The sequence below is a fragment of the Dermacentor silvarum genome, chromosome 7 (genome assembly GCF_013339745.2).
Source record: "Dermacentor silvarum isolate Dsil-2018 chromosome 7, BIME_Dsil_1.4, whole genome shotgun sequence".
Taxonomy (NCBI): Eukaryota; Metazoa; Arthropoda; class Arachnida; order Ixodida; family Ixodidae; genus Dermacentor; species Dermacentor silvarum.
The window spans coordinates 187643643-187652204 of NC_051160.1; the positions used below are offsets into that span (position 1 = coordinate 187643643).

The following is an 8562-nucleotide window of genomic DNA, read 5'->3' on the forward strand; positions in this document are numbered from 1 at the left end:
CGTCTGATTGCATTGTAGTGCCCGTTATAGAACCCGATGTCGTCAAAATTAACCCGGAGCCCTCCACTATGGCGTGCTTCATAACCAGAACTGGTTTTCGAACGTAAAAATTCAGAAAGAAAAAGAAAAAAAGTTATTGTACGTCCGCGCTCTGGCTTCCGCGAAAACTGAGGTTTCGTTTTGCACTGTGATGGCTGCCACCATTCTAGTAGGGGATTATTGCGGCTTTACCTAGTTTACTGAGAAGTACTCAAGTCTGCGATGGCTTGCTTTTATTCCTAATTCTCGCATGTATCGTTCCGAGTTACGGGCGTCGAGAAAACTGGGGTCTATCTAGTTTCTTATCACTCAAAGCCTAGCTCTCACGTAGGCATGCGATGACATTGTTAACCGGTAGACGCTATGAAACCGGGATTACTTCCATGCGTACATATAGTTTTGCGAGGAGCGCCATAACTCATTGAATCACGTCTAGCTATCTTACAATAGATGTAGAGCCTAGGCGTAGATGTTACTGACTCATACCCACTCTGGGGAATGGGAAAATAACCAGGTAGTTCGATATAACTATGAGAAACAAAAATAATACGACCCAAATTTTTGAATAATTATGAGAAATAATTATAGATTATATCTTATAGTTTTAATTGAATGAAGGAGTAAATTAAAACAAAAATGCTGCTAATCTAAGCAATTTTGTAGAAAATAACGGTACTTTAAGTTCTGATTTTACAGTCGAAATCTTTGTGACCCTGCAGTAAAATCCTGAATGGCATCGTGAACTTTCCTGTCACTGTGCACGATGGTCGAGGCCTCCAAAGTTGGCAAATTTTCAATATTTAAGTATTATCTAAGAAGGCGGAACGGTGTTTCTAAAGTAACTTTTCACAACTCAGAATATCTTGGACAACCAATAAGAAAATGATCTACTGTTTCATGCTCCACGCAAGAGGGATAGTTCTGTGAGGGAACCAAACCAGCTCTGTGTAAATATAGAAATGTAATTCGGCAGCGCCCGCTTTTGACATGGTTTGCTATTGCAATAGTGGGACAAGTACAGCCCATCTGACGAGTTTGGTAAATAAGGGGCGTGAAATTCACGGAGTGCCATTTGTTTCCGAAATCTAGCCTATATGATGAAAGTTAAAGTTGGTCGGATTTGAATCACCGGACCATTCAGGGACGCTTTCGCTGCTTCTGAGAAGCAGTGAGGGAGGAGTGCAGAGAACGACATTACGTCAAAATCACTGTGCAACGTGTTGATGAATTTAGTTTATGGAGGGCTAAAATTCCAGCAAAAAAATATCTGCTAGAAAGAACGGCACGATGACTCGGAGGTGAAGAGGAAACGACCATTCAAGAAAAGCAGAAAATATTAAGTTCCACACTTCTCTGCGTATTTGGAAGCGTCAGTGGCAATAACTGTCTTGAATGGTATGCGCAAAAAGGAATAGTTTAATAGAGCTTAGAATACGGTAAAATGGTGCCTTTGCAATTTCAGGGAAAATATAATTGAATTGAACTTTATACTACTACAATTTTACCGATCGCTTTCCTTTTTGACGTGTTGACCACGGAGTTTATTTGCGGTGGCTATGGCATGGCACAGTTTTGCTATCACCGCGCGTCTCTGAGGCCGTATTCCCTAATGATGGACTTCATTCGCACGTATGAATAAAGTGACACGTGAAATGAAACGTTTTCAAATGAAGGATTCAGTTCGGCCTAATATATTTAAGATCACGAAAACACATTGTGTGAGTTTCATTACATTTGAAAAAAAAATAGTTCGCGCAAGTTTGCCCTTGTTTTCAATAATAAACAATTTATGAGACTGCACATGTTTTTAAAATGTCCCTATAATATCCCCTAAACATTTGTTTCCTTGCTTTTTCATGAAGGCACTGACAACGGTGAGGAGGCCCATCATAATAATCTATACACTATTATGACAGGCACCCCCATCCTAGGGTTGCTAAAGTGAGGGGGCGCCTTTTTATTTCACGGCATGCTATGGGCACAGATTCGCTGGGCATTGGTTTACACTTCTCGCAAGGGTGGCACCGTAACAACGTAGCGAAGCGTCATTGTTCTTCGGTCAGCATCTACCTAAGCCCCTCGCTATATCTCTCTGTGCTACGCAACGGGTCGCTTCGCTCCCCTTGGAAGGGCCATCCGTGTCTGGCGTGGTGGTGAAGCATATGAAAAAAACAAAAACAAGCATGGCAGAAGTAAAACAAAGAAAACAATAATGCAACAACGAAACAAAAATTTAAAAAATGCCACCACCGGACTCCACCAAGGACTCCACAGCCAAGAGCCCTACGCCTTTCCACGGCGCCAAGATACCAGACAAAAAGCTCCGATATTACAGAGGTTCCCATCGACTGCTTTTACCCCGTCACTATAGCGCTATAGCTATGGTGAAGGGCACCCTCACTATAGTGCATTAACTTGATGAAAGAAGACACCATAATTAAGTTAAAGTAGTCGTGAGCCACCCCTCGGGCTTAGTGCAAAAACAGTGCACGGATAGCATACGCTGCTGTGAACGTCCCCGCAAAGTTTTACAGTCATGCGCGGCGCATTGAGCTCGCACGAGGAGCGCGAGGTGACCTTGCTCTCCAACGCTATATTTTTAACACAAGCCTGCTCCTCACTCTTTTCTGGATGCTACATTACGTAATAAAGTATCCAAAAAACACGGCTGCTATTGGCTAATAGCTGATGCTAATCAAGAAGGTTGTTCGGTTCAGCGTGTTTCTTCCTACTGTTAGTGTGTATCTTTAGATGCCTCACTGGAGTGAGGCATTTCTCAAAGAAATGTGAACCCCGGGTGATTAAATGACAGGATTCTATTCTAGGGGTATTTGACAGCCGTTTTTTCCTACCGCTTCGCGCTTGTCACAATCGACCTCACTCCTTCCTAAACAAATAAACAGCTGCGCCTATAAGCATTGGTCTCTTTTGCCTACGTATACATTTGGAAAAGGTAATGAAATAGAGAAATATACTTTAGGGATAAAATGAACAAGCCAAGATTTATGTTCTCACTGCATGGTTTTTCGTGTTTCTGTGAACTCTTCGGTATATAGTCTCGACAACACGATTAGCGGGGCGACGGAAACTGATACATGTACACAGTAATATATACAATTCACGTTACGGCAACGGCTGCGAAACTAAAGTGTAGTTGATGATTTATTGTTAATTTCTTACTCATTGTCTCATTCCCTCGAATGCATTAGTTTTTGCTTTTATTCACCCTAGTTGCTGCGACTGATCTACGTGCATGCGACGAATACTCATGAGTCAATCTGGTGACGCTGCTGTTAGTTCTCTGTTCAACGACGTGTGGAACAGTGCATGGCGGACAAACAGGCTGATGTCACAATGGCTTCGCCAAAATAATGACAACATAACAAAAGCAATGCACAAACATATAAGTGTTATTGTAATGAGTGTAGGCGAGTCGTGAGTAAGACAAGTGCAAGGTGGTAGGGGAAAAAATCAGAGCACAATTATCAAGGAAATTATTCGAAACTACTTAAGACCACATTGTCAGAAACATGCGAAAGTGCACAATTTTTTTGTAACTGCTGAGCAAATGGGGCACTTTTCCTTAAGATGTGGCCACACGCACTTCCAAATCACAACACTGAACGAGACTGCCCAATATGTCTTTTTTATTATGCTTTGAGGCAATTTTTTAGCGCATAAAGATATTTGTCTGCCGTAACAATAAATCTATAATTTGTCAGCGAAGCGTGCTGCCCTTCTATGTGATTGCCTTCGTGCTCTATTTTGAGTTGTTCACACTTAAGAAAACTATCTAGCGTATGATTGCATGTAAATAACTAGTAGAGGTATGAGCGTATTCAAAATTTCATACAAATCGAGTAGTCTTTGCTATTCCATTCATGTTCACTTCGCGATTTCATTGTTAAAGATTGCTGAATATTCCCTTATTTCGAATAAATGAGGGAACACTTACTGCAGTCTGAAACGGCAGGTAATGATGGAAGTGAGCGTGGTTGCGAAAAGCTTCTGCTGCAGGGGAGCTGCACTTACTGCTATGTTGCGCCAGTTCATCAGTAAATGCACTGGGCACAATAACTTGTAGATATTTTTCATTCGTTCCTGACGAATTCCTCACTTATGGAGCCTGTATGAAAGTTTTCTGCCATACTTAGTATTTAATAGTAAACGCCATTTATCATTTTTGGTTTGCAACGTGTTTCTAAATCTTTAAAACAATGTTGATACTGTAGTGTCATACTTCCTTTATTTACCTCAACAATTCGTCTGCATCGACTGGTGACGCGCTGATTTGTTTTTCAATTTTTTTCTAATATTTTGACGTTTTAAAATTATTTAAACTATGGGGTTTTACGGGCCACTTTCACCATCTGAATATAGGGCACGCCGTAGTGGCGAAGTGCCGATTAATTTGGATCACCTGGGGTTCTTTAACGTGCACTTCAATCTGAGTGCACGGGTGTTTTCTGCAATATGGCCCTTATCGAAATGTGGCCGCCGTGGCCGGGATTCGATGCCGCGGCCTCGTGCTGAGCAGCCCAACATCATAACCACTGAGCAACCACGGCGGGTTGATTTTCGATATCATTTACAAGCTTCTCAGTTGACAAGAGGTTCAAATGCCTTTAATTATGCCTGTAAATAAGCCATAGAGATATTGTCAATATGGCTACTTTTTAATTGGAGGACGCTACCAAAACAATGCATTTCACTGTTTTTAAAAGTGAAATTTATCGCATTCAATTTATTATTCGCGGCTACTTTTTGTGTAATATTTGTATTTGATTTGAAACGTTCATTACTCGAACACCCTTACTATTTTATAGCTTTACTATTTTAGAGCTCATGTTAATTAATAGAACACATATGATGCTGCAAAACGATAATAAAATTATGAGCTTTTCATTAGTTAGGTTGTTTGTACTGACCTGTAAAGAGTACGAAGCTGCACAATAAATTATGCTAGTCGTCTGCCAGGAATCCTTCCTACTTAAAAACGAGACGCTCAATCGAGGGCTGATTTTGGCGACGTCATGTTTTCTTAGCATTTGCTTGCCTGATGGCCTAAGGACTCTCACAGAAGGTGGGGCTAGATCGAAGAATTTGACAAGCAGGAGGAGGAGAAGTTTCAATAAGAATAAGAGGCGAGCTGTCCCGTCTTTCTCCAGGTCTATATAAAGCAGTGCCTAATGGTAGCGTAAAACATAGAAAATCTATCTGCACGGTCACTGCTTGGTTTATCACTTATACTTCAATAATTTTTGTGACTTCACATCTGCTGTTGCACGAGTTTAGTACAGCGTTCTGAACTTCTTGACAAGTGTGAAATGTCGTAACTGCAGAGATAATTACACATGGTCGCAGTTGCTTATTTTGTATTACCCTATGAATCATGGGTTCATTTAGATCTGGAGCGGGATACCCTATATATTTTTGAAATATTTTAATCTAAAAATAACTTTTCTGTAGAGGAGCTGCACACATTATCGCCAGCGGCCTGGTGGCAACATTATGCTTTTGAATAAATAAGAGGCTTGCGTTTGTTACATCTAAAGTCATGATCATGTTTATCATTGCTGAAATATTTTTATTTTGGGTATTGCATCAGTGACCTGAACTCACGCCATAATTTGAACGAATGAATTTAGTACACAGGAAAGCTATCTGAAGCCGGTTAAGTACAATACGTCGTTACTGTCCTCTCATACGAAGGAATACTCGGCGGAGATAATTATCAGATTTGTGTGAGAATATTTCCGCAATAATTTCATTCTTTCGTGCGCTCTTGTTTTCTGATTTCAGATCCTGATGTTTGGTTTGAAATGAGATTAAGAAACACCTCATTGCTAACAGGACCAGATGAAGAATGCTTGAAGCATTTCCAAGACTATTCTCACACTCAAAATATAACATATAACTACACTTCTCAATGCCAATGCATATTCCTTCGCCAAACCTATTAAAGGAGTAACATGAAAACATACCCAAAACGAGTGCCTTGGGCTTTTACTGACCACGGCACCAGAGCGCAGCAGTTGCAGCCTACGAGGAGTATGTTTTTGTTGAAAATCCCAGAACTTCGTCGCGGAAGCATCTGCAACATCGTAGCTATTACTTAAGCCGCTCATAGAACCAAGTCGTGCACTCAACCTCTCCAAAGTATGTCTATATGTAACACTTCTTCGGCTATGTAAGTTATATATGGGTTGTAACATTTGTCTCGCATAGCTTACATGAATGTGCTGTGTCACGCTGCGAAGGTCTCTTTATTACATAAGGTATTTATTTTATCTGCAGATGCAGCAGTATCTTTTTGGACCCCTGCTTGAGTGCGGTACGCAATGAGTAGCTCAGCAATGACAAAAGACTAAATTTCGTCAATATTTATAGCAACTATAAACAAAGAAACATAACGAAATGCACAAAACTAGAAATAGTTGATATTCTTTACATTGCTACATGCATATTGCGGGTTTCTTGTGGACGATTCGCGCGGGCGCCTCGACGAAGAAGGCGAACTGTTGCTTGCTCTCGAGCTGTCGGCTGAACTGGCACCCGCTGCATTTGATTTTTGTAAATATACATTGTAAATAGTGTCTAGTGCATATTCCTTCGTTCGCGTCACATTTTGGTGGAGAGTGCCGTTCCCCGTCCTCGCCACGGGGCTCCGCAGTGGCTGTACCGTCCTTCGTTAGCGTAACAATATATTCGGTAAGATATTCCAGTGTGGAATAGTTTTACCAGATGCGTCAGGTAGTTTTCTTTTAAAAAATAGCCTAAGGAAACAAAAAAGTATTTCTGGAAGTTTGTATGACTAAATTGCTGGCGAAGGGTTTCCCTGTTCTTAAGCCTGGGGGCGATAATATGTTTCGGCACTCTTGCAAACTAAACATAATTATTAGCCTAAGACGTTTCAACGGCCTGCGACTTTGATTGCACTGCTATTTTGTACACCGAGAAACAGTTGATCAGAGAGAAGAGAAATGCATTTAACCACACTTTCGCGACACCCCGTACGCCCGCTACTCTTCAGGTGTCCTCAGTATACCTGACATTCCAACAGCAGTGTCACAACACAAATCGGTTAATAGGCGGGTTCTTCTTTTACATACGAAAGTGCAGTTACGTCACTCCCTTCCACGTACGCTACAGTTGCTGCTTCCCGGAAACTGCCTGCACTGCCAAGTCGCATTGCTCGCACAAAAAGTTTGTCACTCCTACTGCGCAACAGTGGATCGCCATGCGCCGACTGAGTGTGACGCGTTAGTCATGTCTTGCCAATTTGGGAGTGGCATGGTGCCTCCGGGGCTGGCAGGTCAGTAACGCCGCACAGCCATTTTGTTACCAATGAAACTACTTATGTATGAGGCAAGTACTGGATCGGGATTCTCCTTCGTGCTTCCATAGCAGCAGTCGGCATAATAAAGCGCCACCCTAAGCCTGACTTCTGAAATGCATGGGGCGCCAGTGCATGCGAACGCTGAGACTTGCGTCATGCGGCAACCGTGATACTCTGTCACGCTGTTTCCTGGAAATTCTGCGTCGTCTAGTAGTGGAGCCGAGGGCTCCAGGCTTGTCCTCCGAGACGATAAGCATGGCGTTCCGGTGCCTGTTAATACTGACAATTGTTCCCCTGCAGTGCCTGACACTCAGTAGCACATAATCAGTCACAAGTTTGCGAGATGTTCATGGAAGAGCGGCTCACTAAAGCGTTGGCGTTAAAGCAGATCATTGAAAGAAGGAAAAAAAGGCAGGGCAATGGTGGTGCAGCTTGCTAATGCGTCGTGTTGCGGTCCTTGAGGAACCTTTATGACGTGGGTTGGATTACAATAGCATTGAAATATCCGAGGGACATGTTTCGTCCTTGCAGAGCGGCGCATTCGCAGTGGTATATTATCAGCTATCCAAGTTAGCGTAGAAAGTGTTCATTGCGGAGCTGATCACACACACTGGGCCATACATAGCGTTCATAGTTAAATATTTAGCGCGCACAATAGGCTAGGACACAGTAAAGGGGGACGCACGAGCGCTTACTCACAACTGTTAATTTTCGGAAAGAAACAGAACAGAAATACACAGCTATCTGCACCAGCTATCTGCATATGAATACGTACCAACTCGCCCAACTATCAGTTCTGCTGCATACATAGCGACCCAAGTTAGCAATAAAGAGGTTCACTGAATACGAGGACAGACTCAGTGACTCATACCCAGTGTTTCAAATCGGCGTCAAAGAGTTTCTTCGAATAGCAGTGCCTACCCAGACTCGCTTCTACAGTGGCCCTTCTCGACGTGAGGGACCTTCGTCGAAAAGCAGCACGTATGTAAACATTTCCACATACTCACAGACCCAAGTTGGTGAATGATGCAGTGCTCTAGCCTACCCCACTCCCGCCCATGCAACCCAGGTGGATGTGGAAGAAGCGATTTCTCAAGAAGAGGCATGCGACCCGGGATCGAAGGTGGCGTACGGTCGCCGGCCGGGCAGGCGCAGGAAAGAATATTCTTCGGCTCAAGACGGTG

At 42.7% G+C, this 8562-nt stretch overlaps 1 long non-coding RNA gene across 1 annotated transcript in view; it reads left to right on the plus strand.

Moving 5' to 3' along the window:
- LOC125947090 (uncharacterized) overlaps positions 1-5964 on the plus strand; it is a 33136-nt gene extending 27172 nt beyond the window's left edge. The window contains exon 3 of the long non-coding RNA XR_007468128.1: positions 5842-5964. This is a non-coding gene — a long non-coding RNA (uncharacterized LOC125947090). The remainder of the gene's footprint in view (positions 1-5841) is intronic.
- Positions 5965-8562: the final 2598 nt, after the last annotated feature.